Source organism: Megascapheus bottae, chromosome 13 (assembly GCF_031878675.1).
Source record: "Megascapheus bottae isolate mThoBot1 chromosome 13, mThoBot2.hap1, whole genome shotgun sequence".
Classification (NCBI taxonomy): Eukaryota; Metazoa; Chordata; class Mammalia; order Rodentia; family Geomyidae; genus Megascapheus; species Megascapheus bottae.
The window spans coordinates 26,769,733-26,786,163 of NC_143521.1; the positions used below are offsets into that span (position 1 = coordinate 26,769,733).

Consider the following 16,431-nt stretch of genomic DNA (forward strand, 5'->3'; position numbering starts at 1 on the left):
GCTTGTTAGCCTGGTTTTTATCATTTGAACTATGAACTTAATCTGTTCCTATATATGTATGTGTGTGTGTGTGTGTGTGTGTGTGTGTGTGTGTGTACACACACAAATATACACACAAATCAGTATTTTCTCTCTGTAAACTATGCATTCTACAAACAAACAAAAAAAACAAGCATAAACCTCAAATAGGTGCCAGTAGCAGTGTCTCATACAACTCATGCCTGTAATACTAGCTACTCAGCAGCCTGAGATCTGAGAATGGAAATTCAAAGCCAGACTATTCAGGAAAGTCTGAGATTCTTATCTCCAATTAACTACTCAAAAAGAAAATTTGTGCTGTGGGTCAAAGTAGTAGAACCCTAGCATTCAGCAAGAGCTCAGAGAGTTCCCAGTCCTAGGATAAAGCCTGAAGACCATCACAACCACAAACAACAAAAGATTAGATTCTTGAGGAGACCTCCTCGCGGGGCTGCAGGACCAGGGTCGCTGTCTGGCTGGCGCAGCAGACAGCTTTATGAAGTTCCAGGCATGTGAGGCATGTGAGGAGGATCATGGAAGCCGCCACCGCAGAGTAGTAGCCACAGTGAAAGATGGCCAAGGAAAGATGCCAGAAAAAGTCCTTTCAAGATAGCCTGGAAAACATAAAGAAGCGAATGAAAGAGAAAAGGAACAAAAACTTGGCAGAGGTTGACAGGTGCAAGTCCTTCATTGTTGCACCCTGCCAAGTAGTCACACTTCCAAGCTGCTGAAAAACTACCAGGGCTACAATAGAATGTTAGTTGTAGCTTTGCAAAATGAAAAATGTGCAAGAAGCCCAAGAAGTGATACTACAGCTGAGAAAAGATGCTACTACCTCACGTGCCAGCTGTATGCATTGAAAGAAAAAACTCACTTCCCAACAAACAAAAGAAACAGTGCAGAAGCAGAAGGTATCTCTGTCTGAAATGGGCTCTGGAGGCAATGGCAGTACCTGTGGTTTGTCTGTGAAGGATTTACCCGCAAGTTCCTCCTCAAGAAACTGACCTTCCTGGACAAAGCGAGACACCAAGGCCGATGCACCCAGGAAACTCTACTAAACCTAAAGAAATCATTTTGGACCCTAAACCTGAGCAAACTAATAGTAAACCTAACAAAGAAGAAATAGAGAAGGAAAAAGAAAAGCTCACAAAGTCAAAATCTATAATAAAGAATAAAAGAAACCAAAGTGGAGATAGGCAAACTCTTTCCAAAAAAGATATGGATGACTCTGTTGGTCCCATTCATGCTTACAATTTTAATTTGGAAGATGTTCACCTCACTCCTTTCCAACAAAAAATGAGCAGTGATTCTACTAGGAAAGAAAACCATGGTCGTTCTGAAGTAAGCAACTGTGAATCTAGTGCTTTAGAAAATGATTCTGATGACCTCTATCTACCTCCTTGCAAGTACGCCATAACCCTGGACAGCCAAGGGGACAGGTCAGTTACCAGACCTCAGTCCAGAAGAACACTGAAATACACGAATAACGAAGACACTGAAGGTTCTCAGCAAACAACACCTGTCAGTGCACCTCCAAAAGCTCCGCAGACGCCTCATTGTAGCCTGACGGACATCAGTAATGTCCCCTTGTATCCTGAAATCAAAATCGGTTGAGTTTCTCTTTTTCCAGAGCAGCTCGTGGAACGCACCACACAGTCTCTGCCTAAGCGCAGGTGTACAACCACAGTAAGCTACAAAGAACCAGTGTTAGCTTCGAAACTAAGAAGCGGGGATCCTTTTACAGGTTTGTGTTTCTTTTTTTCTTTCTTTCTTCTTTTCTTTTAATTGTTGGGATAAGGTATAGAGGGGTTACAGTTACATTCATCAGGTAGTAGGTTTATTATTTCTCACACATTGATACCCCTTCTCATGTTTTTGTCCCCATTTCCCTTCCCCACCCCTCCCAATCATCTTGTTTTCCCCCTTCCCTTTACTATTTCAAAAAAAAAAAGTATATGCAATTATCTGGTGACAAAGTCAGATATAGTAACAATATGTGACTAGACATAAAGGCAAAAAAAGAGAAGACAAATAACAGTACATAAGAACCACATCTTCTTGATCCAGTCATCTACTGAAGGGCATCTTGATTGGTTCTATATCTTTGCTATGTAAATAGTGCTGCAATGAACATAATTATGCTAGTGGCTTTAGTATGTCCTTGTTTCTGGACATTTGGGTAAATGCCAAGTAGTGGAATTGCTGAGTCATAGGGGAGATCTATGTTTAGTCTTTTGAGGAACAACCATACTGCTTTCCGTAGTGGTTGAATGAGTTTACACTCCCACCAACAGTGTAGTAGTGATCCCTCCTGGCCACATCCCTGCCAGCATCTGTTGTTATTAGATTTCTTGATCATGGCCATTCTAAAGAGTAAGGTGGAATCTCAAAGTTGTTTTGATTTGTATTTCTTTTATGACCAGAGATGGTGAACATTTCTTCATGTGTCCATAGGCCATTCTTATTTCCTCTTCAGGGACATCTGTCTTTAAGTCTTTGGGTTCAGATTTGTGTTTCTTAAATTCTCCCATCTTCAAGCAGAAAAAGGATTTGAGACGTAAAAAAAGTACGAAGCAAATACAAAAAATATTGGATGCTGTTTAAATTTATCATCTGCCCCGTTCTTTCTGTTGCTTATGTAGAGAATCTGTGAGTTAGCACAGAGGTTGATAGAACAGAATATTTGAATATTTTGTTAACAGGACACTAAATCATGAAAATGTCTTCAAAACAATATTTTTTGATTTTTTTGTGCTATTTAAAGGGTAGTGTGGTACCAACATCTTGAAAAATAAATTAATCTACTTCTTTATTTTTTCCTAAAAGGCATGGGCGGATGACTATACTATAGTGAAGAACTTTGTAAGGTAAGATGGGAATGGGCCAGGAGAATGGCCTAGTGGTAGAATGCTGGCCTACCATGCACGAAGCCCTGGATTTGATTCCTTGGTTCCATATACACAGAAAGGGCCAGAAGTGGTGCTATGGCAGAGCACCAGCAAAAAAGTATCCAAGGACAGAGAGAGATGTGAATATTTTTTTGAGTAGAATAAATCATTGGTACTCCCAGTTAGTTTTGTCATTAGTTATGTCATTGTTGGGTTTGTTTTATTTTTGTTTTGTCCAAGATATTGCTGTGTAGCCCAGGCCAGCCTCAAGCTCAAAACTGTCCTGTGTCAGTTGGGATTACAGGCATGTGCCTTCAGTTCTAGCATCACTATTGCATGTAATTTTTCAGATAATACAATTTAGGATTGTGATTAGAGTATCACTGGTGATTTAGGTTCAGTGTCTAAGTAAGTGACTGGTTATGAATCCTAAGTGTATGTTATTCATTGATTTCTTGGCAAAATCTCAAATTATAGATTTTTTTTAGAAAAGCTCTTTAGTCAGAAAAGTGTAAATAGTAAGGGCTTTTTACTATTTTTGATCAGCCAATGAGAATTAATTTAGCAAATTTAACATGCATATTTGTATATACCTTTTTAGACTTGAAATCACTAAAAGGTGGTCCACTTAAAGAATAATAAAAATTTGCTTAAAAGCAACAACAAAAAACCTTTGTATTTTCCTTCTGCTCTTTAAGTATCCAGTAAGAGTACATATGTGGCTGTCTTAGGCATTTCCTCTCCCTCTCCCTGGATGTTTTCTACAGCCACTGCTAAGTCTCTCCTTTTCCCTCCACACTACAATTCTATTCTCATCCTTCCCTGTTCAGTGACCAGGTTAAAACTTTATTTAAGGGTTAGAAGTGGTTAGTGGTCAGTGGTCAGGGAAGTGGGGGAAACAAGATGAGGGGTGGCGGTGGGGGGAGAGAAATGGGGACCAAGACATGAGAATGTGTATTAATGTATGTGAAGTAATGCACCCTCTATCTGGTGAATAGATTGTAACTCTTCTATTAATTACAATAAAACATATATGAGAAAAAAACATAGTCAGTTGATTTTAGAGTGCTTGCTTGGCACACACAAGGCAAGTCCAATTGTCCACGATGGCCATTCCTGATCCAGTCCAAGTCTTTGTGTATTCCCTTATACCACTGACCCTTACTTTCTATTATCCTCGTCTTCACTAACTTTATAGATTTTCTTCCTTTTCTGAAGCCAGTCTTGGGGATTCTGGGCTTGGAAATTGTCCCTGAGCTTCTTTGCCTCAGGGCTAGTGCTCTACTACTTGAGCAACAATACCATTTTCAGCTTTTTCTTGGTATTTTTCTGAGTATTTCCTGCCTGGGCTGGCTTTGAACCTGATCTGATCTCAGCCTCCTTAGTAGCTAGGGTTATAGGCATGAGCGACATTGCTAATTTGGGAGGCTATTTTAAATAAGAATAAATACAATTAAAAACCGGGCATGGTGGCTCACGCCTATAATCCTAGCTACTCAAGAGGATGAGATCTGAGGATCAAGGTTCAAAACAGCCCAGGTGAAAAAGGACCTGAAACTCTTATCTCCAATTAACTTCTAGAAAACGGGAAGTGAGGCTTAGCTCAAAGGTAGGGAAAGTAGCCTTGAGCTGAAGAGCTCAAAGACAATACACAGGCCAAGTTCAAGCCCTATGACCTACAAAAGAAAAGAAGAAGAAATACAATTTAAAAAATCAGCTTTTGCTAATGGTGGTTCACACCTGTAATCCTAGCCATTTAGGAGGCTGAGATCATGGTTTCAAGCCAGCCCACACAGAAGTGTCCCATGAAACTCTTACCTCCAATAAAGTACTCATCCCTGAAGATTTTCAGGCTCACACCTATAATCCTAGCTGCTTGAGGGTAAGATCCGAGATTCAAACCCCACCTGAACAGGAAAGTCCCTGAGATTCATCTCCAATTAATCACTGAAAAAAGCCAAAGTAGAGCTGTGGCTCAAGTTGTTCAAGACTGCTAGGTTTGAGCATAAAAGCAAATCCCAAGATATTCCTTTCTAGTCCTTTATCAAAGTTTTCTAGTCCCAACATGGTGGCACAACACTGTAATCACAACAGGGGACTAAGGCAAAAGATAATGACTTGAAGCCAGCATGAGCTAGACTCTATCTTAAATAAAAGAAAGAAAAAAAAATTCCACTTCTTGCTGTAGACCACTGACTGTCTATCTACTGTTTTGAAACTTGATGTAGTTTTGATTCTCACCCTTCAGGCCCTCATGTCAACCATTTCTGTAAAACCTCTGGTTGATTGTGTATTTTCAATATTGTGTGTTTGTTGTAGTGTGCAGACTTTTAAGTACTGTCTTGTGTTTTGACACTTTCTTTATATAAGCTATATTATATACATTGTCTTCAGTGGACTTTATCTATTTTTGAGGGTTGCCTGTATTGGCACATGTATTCTCATTGTACAATATTATGTAAGTAAATCACACTTGACTGATGCCTCCTGAAAAAAAAAAAGATTAGATTCTTTTTTATAGAATTCTTTAAAGTTTTCTGTTTTTCAAATAAACATTGAAAAAGTAAAAGGAATAAATTGAAAAATTAAAAAAGAGTTATTTTGCAAAATGGATAAAATTTCTAAAGCAATTTTAAGTAAAATATAATACCTTTGTATTATCTAAGAGATTACAAAGATATGTGGAGGTTTATAATATTTTAGGAATGACATACAATTACAAATTATTGGATAAACTGTATATTTATCATAATTTAGTGTAATGCATGCTGTTAGATAAGATGTAATTAAAATTTTAATGTTTAGTTTCTAAAACAAGCATTATTGTTTTGAATTTCATGTACAATGTCTTATATTAGGCTGTAAATATGTCTTAAAATTTCTTAATGTTGAAGGTTTCATGTACAACCACAAATAAAATAGATAAAATTGGGACAGTGCTTATTAAAATTGTATTTAGGAAGAATACATATCTTCTTTATATTAGTGTATTGTTTAATGACTGAAGTAGACATTTCAAAGACAAGGGCAACCCCATGTGGTAACAAACAATTGTAATCTTAACTACTTAAGAAGTTGAGGCAGTAGAATTTTGACTTCAAATGTGGCTAGAGCAAATTTTCTGTAAAACTATCTCTAAAACAAAATATAAGCCAAAGTGGTAGAAAGTTGGCTCAAGTGCTAGAATTTTACTACTACATGGAAGATTTTGGATTCAAATACCAACATTGAAAAGAAAAAAATGATAATTTTAGTTAAGATATATAAGCTATGTTAGTTGGAAATATTGGTCATATTTGGGAAGAAGTTAAGAAGAGATACTGAGGGGCCAGGAGTTTGGCCTAGTGATAGAGTGCTTGCCTAGCATGCATAAAGACCCGCATTAGATTCTTCATTACCACATACATAGAAAAAGCTGAAAATGGTGCTGTGGCTCAAGTGGTTTAGCCTTGAGAAAGCTAAAGGACAGTTCTCAGGCCCTGAGTTCAAGCCATGAAACAGGCAAAAATAAATAAATAAATAAATAAAATAACAGACACTGTCTAACAAGGAGCTTGATATTATGTCAACCATATAGATTTCATTTTGAGTCCAGTGTGAGATTGATATGCTCATTTGTTGTCTATTATTTTTGTATTGTAATCAGATAGAAAACTAGAAGATTAGAAATGTAATAAGCTTCTTTTTGGCATTCTGTAATTTTAACTAGCTAGTATATGAAGGCTTATAAATGTATTCTCCCTTATATCTAGGATACACATGTGCATATTATAGTACATGTATGACAGCGAGAGAAATGCTCTTTTAGAATTAAAATTTAAATAAAGACTTGGAGTCTTTAAAGTATACGACAGGCACTTCACAAAACTGCAGGTCAATATAGGATAATGTGATATAAACATTGCAAAGATAAGGGAAGAAAATAAATTATTCCCCAAATCTTCAGAACAAAATTTTGACTCACATGTGCTCCAGTAAAGACTGTAGCCTAGTAAAGTTGTCAGAAAAATATTAAGTAAAGGGCTGGGAGTGTGACCTAGTGGTAAAATGTTTGCCTAGGAAGCACAAACCCCTGGTTCAATTTCTTGGCACTACATACACAGAAAAAGCTGGAAGTGGTACTGTGGGTCAAGTGTCAGAGTACTAGCCTTGAGAAAGCTCAAAGGCAGAGCTCAGGCCCTGAGTTCAAGCACCAGGATTGGCAAAATAAAAAATTAAAGCCAAAAATCAAATCATCATATTGGTTTAGAGGTAAATAGGGATCAATATTCATACTGATATAATGTCATATGTTCCTTGTCTAGTGTTATATCTCATGTTCAGGATTGAACATTTGGATTCTTTGTTGCTAAAATATTGAAATGTTTAATAAATATTGTCAGAATTTAACAGAATGTTTACTATACTCATCAATATCTTGATTCATCTGTTTATATAATGGAATTAATTATACAAATTATATAATATTTGTCTATCACATTTAATGAGTTTGTTTTTAATATATTAAAATTATTTTGCAGTATGTTGTTAGTTTATTATAATTAACACATCTATATAATTGACATATTTAATATATATGTAAGGCTATTCATATGAATACATTACACCTATATATGCCAACACATTAGATTTTCCTATTAACATGTTTTCTTTATCATGTTTTAGTCAATGAAAGCTAGCTAAATAAAATTGTCTGTTTTATATATGATAAAGAAGTTCCTTGTATCAAATGACCACCATTTAAAAAGTAAACACTGAGGGGTTGCCGGGAATGTGACCTAGCATGCATGAAAACCTGGATTCTTTGTTACCATGTACACAGGAAAAACCAGTAGTGGTGCTGTGGCTCAAGTGGTAGAGCTCTAGACGTGAAAAAACTCAAGGCCAATGCTCATGCCCCTATCTTCATGCCCCAGGACTGTCAATAAATAAATAAATAAATAAATAAGCAAGCAAGCAAGTACTGAATTGAACTACTTTATGTTGACATGTTGTGGGATTTCTGCTCTTTGCTATATTATGGCTTTATTTTAATGAACATATTTTTTGCAAATATTTTGAAAAAAATTACAGGACTGCAAACAACTTGGTTGTGTTCAATCATTGTCAAAAATCGGGAAGAGAACACAAATGGATACTAGATACTTGTAGAAGTCGTTGTACATGCTCATCTGGAAAGTTTTCAAAAATACAGAAAATCTACCTGACAGCAATTATGCTGTAAAGCATGTGATCTTTTAGGATTCAAGGAAATTAGAATATGTTAAATGAGTGGTTATAGCTGATTCAAAGAACCTTTGGTAGATGTATGCCTCAAAGTCTGTGTCCAAGAAAAAATATAGTGTGCAAGTGATATTATTTTTATAAATGTAACATTGTCTCCTATGTTCTCAGTACTAAACTCTGGGAAAATGTAAAACATGTTAGAGCATAAATATATAAAAACACAAGTAGCAGTTAAAAAATTATTTCTCTCACTGGGAACTGGTGGCTGATACCTGTTATCCTAGGTATCAGAAGATTGAGATCTAAGGATCACAGTTCAAAGCTAGCTAGGCAAAAAATGCCTATGAAACCCTAATCTCCAATTAAACACCAGAAAACCAGAATGGCATTGTGGATCAAAGTGGTAGAGTGCTAGCTTTGAAGTGAAGAGGAAGAGCTCAATGACAGCACCGAAGCCCAGAGTTAAGAATCACAACTGACAAAAATAAATTAATAAATAATTTACCCAAGGAATATAAATTATCTGTTAAGTAATTACATGGTGAAGACAACATGTAGCTGTCATCTATAGCATGTGTCATTTATGAAAGAGAACTATGGATAAGAAATAGAGGGACATTATATAATAGAGGACGGTTGGATCTTACTGGATAGAATTTACTAAATAAAGAGAAGGTGAAGCTTTCTGAGTGCAAGACAAATATTGAGCCAGCATCAATGTGCCTTGGAGACCTTTGGACTGTGGCTAGAACAGTTTTTTGGCATGGAAGATTTGTGTACATAATTAGTAGGAGATGATGGTGGAAACACAGGCTTTGCTGAACCTATGGAGGAGCTTAAGTACTGGGAAACAAATTTGGGGATTTATCCTTACATGTAATGATTCCTAAGAGAGCTATCAGCAGAGTGAGTGGTGACAAGAATAATTGAACATGTGAATTTGAGAGAACACTTTAACTTAATAAATGCATCTAATGCATCACTTACAAAAATGGAGAGAATGAAATGATTTATTTTTAGTGCTAGAAGTAACACATGAAGCTAGTGTTCTAATGAAAATGATTTGGTTTAATGAATTAACTTGTAAACCTACCGGGCAAGGTATTACTGCCATGTTGAGCTTCTAAAACCAACATACTGCCACAATTCAAAAAGGAAAAAATGTAATATAGGACTTGTCAAGATCATGAAGTAATAAATGTCAGAAAAACAAAAGGGATAAGGAGATCACTCTGCTCTTACTTAGCTAGGAACATAGTGTCCAAGGACTCTCAGGAAATCCTAGGAGCCTGTTAATAAATTAACACTGAGAAAAATGAATATATTATGTAAAGCATTCTACATTTCTCACTGTCATAAAGAAAGAGGAACTTTATCTGTGTTGATTGGTCTTTTAAGAAATGTTTGGGGAAAATACCCCTTTCCTAATCACTGGGTTAAATTGAATTTGTTAGCGTTGGTTTAATCAGTACCCTGTAATCAAATCAGGCATGAAATCAGGTTTTGATTATATACTATTTTCCTTATTAACTAACAAATTGGCGAATCATTGGATCCGCCCCTAAATATGGAGGAGGATGGCAAAGGATTGGTGAAGAAATAATGTATTCAAAACACAAAATTACAATTAGATCTCATGAAATTTATAGAACTCTTCACTCTTCTTTTTTGAGCTATCCTTGAAACAGATGATCCTAAAAGTCTATAAAATAGCTTAAGATGCCCTAAAAAGATGTAATAAAAACTTATATAGGCAAAAATACATGTTTTGCATAATATCTCCTCTAAAATTTTTTCAAAGATAGATAGCATTTTTAAAGAAAATACTAAACTTTCTTATTTTCTACAATTGTATTTGTGTAATCTTTCAATTCAAACTGACTTTACAAAAATATTAATTTGATTCTTTACCTTTCATTTTTTTTGAGGAAAGACACTTTCAGGTACAACTACTCGGCCAATCTTTCTAGTTGCATGTTCATAATAGAGTCTAATGACACATGTGAATATAATATGTCTCAGTACATGTGTGACTGTGAGATCAATACCTTTTGTCAAATAAGTAAAGTAGCAAATTGAAAAGTAAGAGATCCTTCATTGTACTGATTATTAAATACTCCCATCATAAAATTATACTGTCACTCTAAGATCCATATTTGTACCTATTCAGAAAATAACCAAACCTATTATCAGGACTACATAAAGGATCATAGGCTACCAGAAATCTAATGAACCTAGTAATACTTTATCTGATATTTTGAAAATGATTATGATTGACACATTCAGTCATTCAATTAGAAAAAAATGTTTATGAACCATTATGATTCTTCAACTTTTCAACAATTTATAGTTTAATTACTCAGAACAACTAAGAGTAGTCAGGTGCCATACTTACTAGAAATGTTTATGAATCAAAAATAAAAGTACAAAGTGTATGGAATAAATATATGAAGAAAATATTTTACAGCTCTTCCATGAGTTATTGCATTAAAGTAAGCATTATGACACATGAATAAACATGTTTAAAAATTAAAACTGCAGGGGCTGGTGTTTTGGTCTAGTGGTAGAGTGTTTGCTTAGCATCCATGAAGACCCAGGTTCGATTCCTCAGTACTACACACATAGAACAAAGCCAGAAGTGGTGCTGAGGCTCAAGTGGTAAAGATCTAGCCTTGAGAAAATCCAGGGACAGTGCTCAGGCCAAGACAAGAACTGGCAAAAACTTTTGAATCAACTCAAGGAGCTTGGGAGTAGAGTCTACAGGATACTTTAAATACAGAATCATGTCATCTTCAAAGAGGGAAAGTTTTACTTCCTCTTTCCCTACTTGGATCCCCTTTATGCTTGCTTCTTGCCTTATTGCTCTGGCTAGGAATTCTAATACTATGTTAAAGAGGAGTGGAGAGAGTGGGCATCTTTTCTCGTTCCTGATTTTAGAGGGAATGGCGTTAGCTTTCGTCATTAAGTATAATACTACCTGTGGGTTTGACATAGACTGCCTTTATTATGCTGAGGAATGTTCCATGGATTTCTAGTTTCTCCAGAGCTTTTAACATAAAGGGGTGTTGAATCTTGTCAAATGCCTATTCTGCATCTATTGAGACAATCATGTGATTTTTGTCCTTGCTCCTATTGATGTGTTGAATTATATTAATTGATTCGCGAATGTTGAACCAGCTTTGCCTCCCTGTGTTGAATACTGTTTGATCATAGTGTATAATTTTTTTGATGAGTTGTTGTAGACGGTTGGCCAGTATTTTGTTGAGAAGTTTTGCATCGATGTTTATCAAAGATATAGGTCTATAATTCTCTTTCTTTGATGAATCTCTGTCTGGTTTGGGGATGAGGGTTATACTGGCTTCATAGAATGAGTTTGGTAAAGAACTTTCATTTTCAATTTCGTTGAAGAGCTTGAGGAATATTGGTGTGAGCTCTGTTTTGAAGACTTTATAAAATTCAGCTGTGGATCCATCTGGCCCTGGGCTTTTCTTAGGTGGAGGTCTCTTATTGCCATTTCTATTTCAGAGCTTGAAATAGGCCTGTTTAGTTGGGTTACTTCTTCTTGGTTCAGTGTGAGTATGTTAATATTGGCTAGGAATTCATCCATTTTTTCTAGATTCTAAAATTTGTTGGCATAAAGGTTTGAGAAGTATTCCCTCATGATACTCTGGATCATGGTAATTTCTGTCGTGATATTACCATTTTCGTCTGTGATTTTGTTTATTTCGGTATACTCCCTTCTTTTTTTGGTAAGATTTGCTAAGGGTTTGTCAATTTTGTTAATTCTTTCAAAGAACCAACTCCTTGTTTTGTTGATTCTTTCTATAGTTATTTTGGATTCCAAATCATTTAATTCTGCTTTGATTTTAATAATTTGCTTCCTTTTAATGGGATTAGGGTTGGTTTGTTGCTCTTTTTCCAGGAGCTTAAGGTGACACATTAACTTGTTGGTTTGAATTTTTCCAATTTGTTATTGTAGGCACTCAGAGTTATAAATTTTCCTCTGAGTATGGCCTTTGCCGTCTCCCAAAGGAGCTGGTATTGTGTGTGCTCCTTATTGCTAAATTTCATAAATTTTGGAAGGGTAGCAGGCTATAAAATTAACCATCAAAATCAACTGCCTTCCTCTACACCAACAGTGAGAGGAATGAGGCAACAATCAGGAAAGCAACTCCTTTTGCAATAGCCTCAAAGAACATAAAGTTCCTAGGAATTAACTAAGAATATAAAGGACCTTTTCGATGAAAACTTTAAAACCCTGAAAAAGGAAATTAAAGCAGAAATGAGAAAATGGGAAAACCTCCCATGCTCCTGGATTGGAAGAATCAACATCTCGAAAAATGACCGTCTTGCCAAGGGCTATCAATAAATTCAATGCAATACCCATCAATATCCCAATGTCATTCTTTAAAGAAATAGAAGAGGCAATCCAAAATTTCATATGGAATAATAAAAGACCCCATATAGCAAAACCACTTCTTAGAAGAAAGAACAGCACAGGAGGAATTTCAATACAAACTTTAGACTCTATTACAGAGCTATAATTATCAAAACAGCTCGGTACTGGCACAAGAACAGGCCTGAAGACCGATGGAATAGAACTGAGGACCCAGATATTAACCCACAGACCTATGGCCACCCAATCTTTGACAAGGGAGCCAAAAAAATAGAATGGAAGAAAGACAGCCTCTTCAACAAGTGGTGCTGGCAGAATTGTTTAAGCACCTGCAGAAAAGTAAAGTTGGATCCTTCTTTGTCACCCTGCAGTAGAATTAACTCCAAATGGATCAAAGACCTGGAAGTAAAAGCTGACACACTGAAAACTTTACAAGAAGGAATAGGAGACACACTAGGCCTCCTTGGCACAGGTCGAAACTTTCTTAATCAGGACCAAGAATCACAACAAATCAGAGAAAGGCTGGATAAGTGGGACTGCATTAAACTGCAGAGCTTTTGCATGGCAAAGGACATAGCTAGTAAATTAATTAGAAAGCCTACAGAGTGGGAGAAGATCTTCACCAACCATACTACGGCCAAAGTCCTCGTATCTAAAATATATCAACAGCTCAAAAAATTGAATCACTCCAAATCCAATCTCCAAAGTAAAACCAACCCATTAAAAAATGGGCCAAAGACTTAAAGAGAGTCTTCTCTGAAGAAGAAACAAAAATGGACTATAGACACATGAAGAAATGCTCCACATCTCTGGTCATAAAAGAAATGCAAATCAAAACAACTCTAAGATTCCACCTCACTCCAGTTAGAATGGCCAGGATCAGGAAACGAATATCAACAGATGCTGGAGGTGATATGGCCAGGAGGGATCACTACTACACTGTTGGTGGGAGTGCAAACTCATTCAACCACTATGGAAAGCAGTATGGCAGTTCCTCAATAGACTAAACATAGAGCTCCCCTATGACCCAGCAATTCCACTACTTGGCATTTACCCAATGGTCCAGAAACAAGGGCATACTAAATCCACTAGCACAACAATGTTCATTGCAGCACTATTTACCATATCAAAGATATGGAACTATCCCAGATATCCCTCAGTTAATGAGTGGATCAACAAGATGTGGTATTTGTACACAATGGAATTCTATGCTGCTGTCAGAAAGAATGAAATTGCCCTATTTGTTATGAAATGGAAAGACTTAGAAAAAAGTCATATTAAGTGAACTAAGCTAGACTCAAATGAACTTAGGCTGAATGGTTTCCCTCATTTGTCATAATCAGTAGAAACCTTGGGCTCTCCTAGCAGAGATTTGCAATAGAGCAAAACCTTGATACATAAGGCCATATAGTATGACACTAATTGAAAGGACCTTTAGGATATAGAAACAAAAGCCATATAATGAATGATTGTTGTCCTTAGGGTACTATGTTATCTCTCATCTCTTTTGCTGTCCCTTGGTTATCTCATATTGTTACAGTATCTCACTTTGTTATCTGATATATTTGATATATTTGCATTTGGTTATTTGAAATTGGATAAGGATGGGGGAAAACAAGTTGGGTGGGTCGGGGGAGGGTAATGGGGACTAAGACATGTTAAAGGGTATCAATGTATGAGAATTAATGCACCTTCTATCTGGCAAATATCATGTAACCCTTTGATTAATTACAATAAAAAATTGAAAAAAGAAAAAAAAATTGAAAAAAAATTACTGGCAAAAAATATATAACTAAATAAAACTGCAAAGAAACATAGGCTGAGGTTTACAATAGCTAAAATCCTAGATACTTAAGGCCATATATGATGAGGCTAAATTAATGGAGCTCCAGGACATGGAAACTAGAGCTTAATTATAAGTGACTGTTGTTCATAATGTATTATGTTTTTTTCTCTTTTCTTGTGTTGCTCTTTGGTTAATCTTTGGTATCTGACTTTGTTACCTGGTATATTATATATAGATAGATATACATATATATGTGTGTTTACTTTTTATTTGATATAGGAGGAGGAAAATTATGGTGGGGGGAGAGGCGATGGAAATTGAGGTAAAAACATGAGAAGGGGTATCAATACACCCCCTATTTTGTGAATATAATTGTAACCCCTCCCTCTGTACATTTAAATAAAATAAAATAATTTTAAAAAATAAAATAGGGTGGCCGGGAGTTTGGCCTAGTGGTAGAGTGCTTGCCTAGCATGCACGAAGACCCGGGTTCAATTCCTCGGTACCACATACATAGAAAAAAGCCGGGAATGGTGCTGAGGCTCAAGTGGTAGACCTCTAGCCTTGAGAAAGGCCAAGGACAGTGCTCAGGCCCTGAGCTCAAGCCCAGGACTGGCAATATAAAAAAATAAAATAAAATAGGGAAGATTTTGGATGAAATCATCCAGCAATCTTCTGCTGATTTTTTTGGACAAAGCTGAAATGAAACATTAGGCTACAGAGAAATGTGGGTCTCCAGAAACAGAAACTTGTGATGAGAGGAATAAATATCAAATTTAAATTTTATAAAAGAAACAACTCACTCTAATATTGAGAGCTAAACAAAAGTAGGAACTGGGGAGAGTCTTTCAGTACCTCTACAAACAAATGAAGAGAATTGTTGGAAACACAGAAGGTGCATAAGTGACAACCTGCAAAATACCTGTCTCCTGTATAGATGATGACAAAAGGCATCCAGTACTGCTAGACTACTTGCTAGTTTTGGGGAAGGGGATTCTTGTAGGAAAGTTCTTAGTGTCAAACCTTCTGTCTAGGGAGAGCAAAAATTCAGAATTTTATATCCCCAGACCTAAAGGTTTCATTGCCTCTCACAAGCTAAGCTAGTGGCCATCCTAAGAGTCAGTATGGGGCCAGGAAACTGGCTGTGTTTGAACTCAGATCCACAGACATAGATTTACTAGTGAGAGAGAAGTCCAAGGCAGGAACAGAACACAGATATTCAAGGAAAAGTGTTGGAGGAGACAGGTGGAACTCTGGTAAGAGGAGAAGCATGAGCTTTATGTGAATGTGACTAGAGGTGCTAGGAAAAAGAAATAAGAAGGCCGAGTGTCTGAACTGTTCTCAAAAGAAGTACAAATAGACAGTAAGTAAATGAAGAAATTCAATTAAGATAGTTAATTGGGAATAAAAAACAGGTGCTGGTGACAATTTAAGGGAAAAAGAAGCCTCTCATACATTATTGGTGGGAATGTAAAGTACTCCAGCCACCATGGAAATCAGTATAGAGGGTTTCCAAAAATTAAAAAAATAGACTATCACATAAATCCTGGAAACCATTCCTGAATGTTATGTGAGTCACCATAAAATATGGAGATAAGCGCACTGCCACGAAACAACCATCCCATTAAAAAATGGGGCAAAGACTTAAAGAGAGTCTTCTCTGAAGAAGAAATAAGAATGGCCTATTGACACATGAAGAAATGCTCGACATCTCTGGTGATAAAAGTAATGTAAATCAAAACAACTCTAAGATTCCACCTCACTCCAGTTAGAATGGCCAGGATCAAGAAAACTAATAACAACAGATGATGGAGGGGATGTGGCCAGGAAGGATCACTACTACACTGCTGGTGGGAGTGCAAACTCATTCAACCACTATGGAAAGCAGTATGGCAGTTCCTCAATAGAGCTCCCCTATGACCCAGCAATTCCACTACTTGGCATTTACCCAATGGTCCAGAAATAAGGGCATACTAAATCCACTAGCACAACAATGTTCATTGCAGCACTATATACCATAGCAAAGATATGGAACCAACTTAGATATCCCTCAGTTGATGAGTGGATCAACAAAATGTGGTATTTATGCACAATGGAAGTCTATGCTGCTGTCAGAA

General features: G+C 36.4%; 1 pseudogene; it reads left to right on the forward strand.

The window, feature by feature from the left end:
• The first annotated feature begins 540 nt into the window (after positions 1-540).
• Positions 541-2,622, forward strand: LOC150055711 (shugoshin 1 pseudogene; annotated as a pseudogene).
• Positions 2,623-16,431: the final 13,809 nt, after the last annotated feature.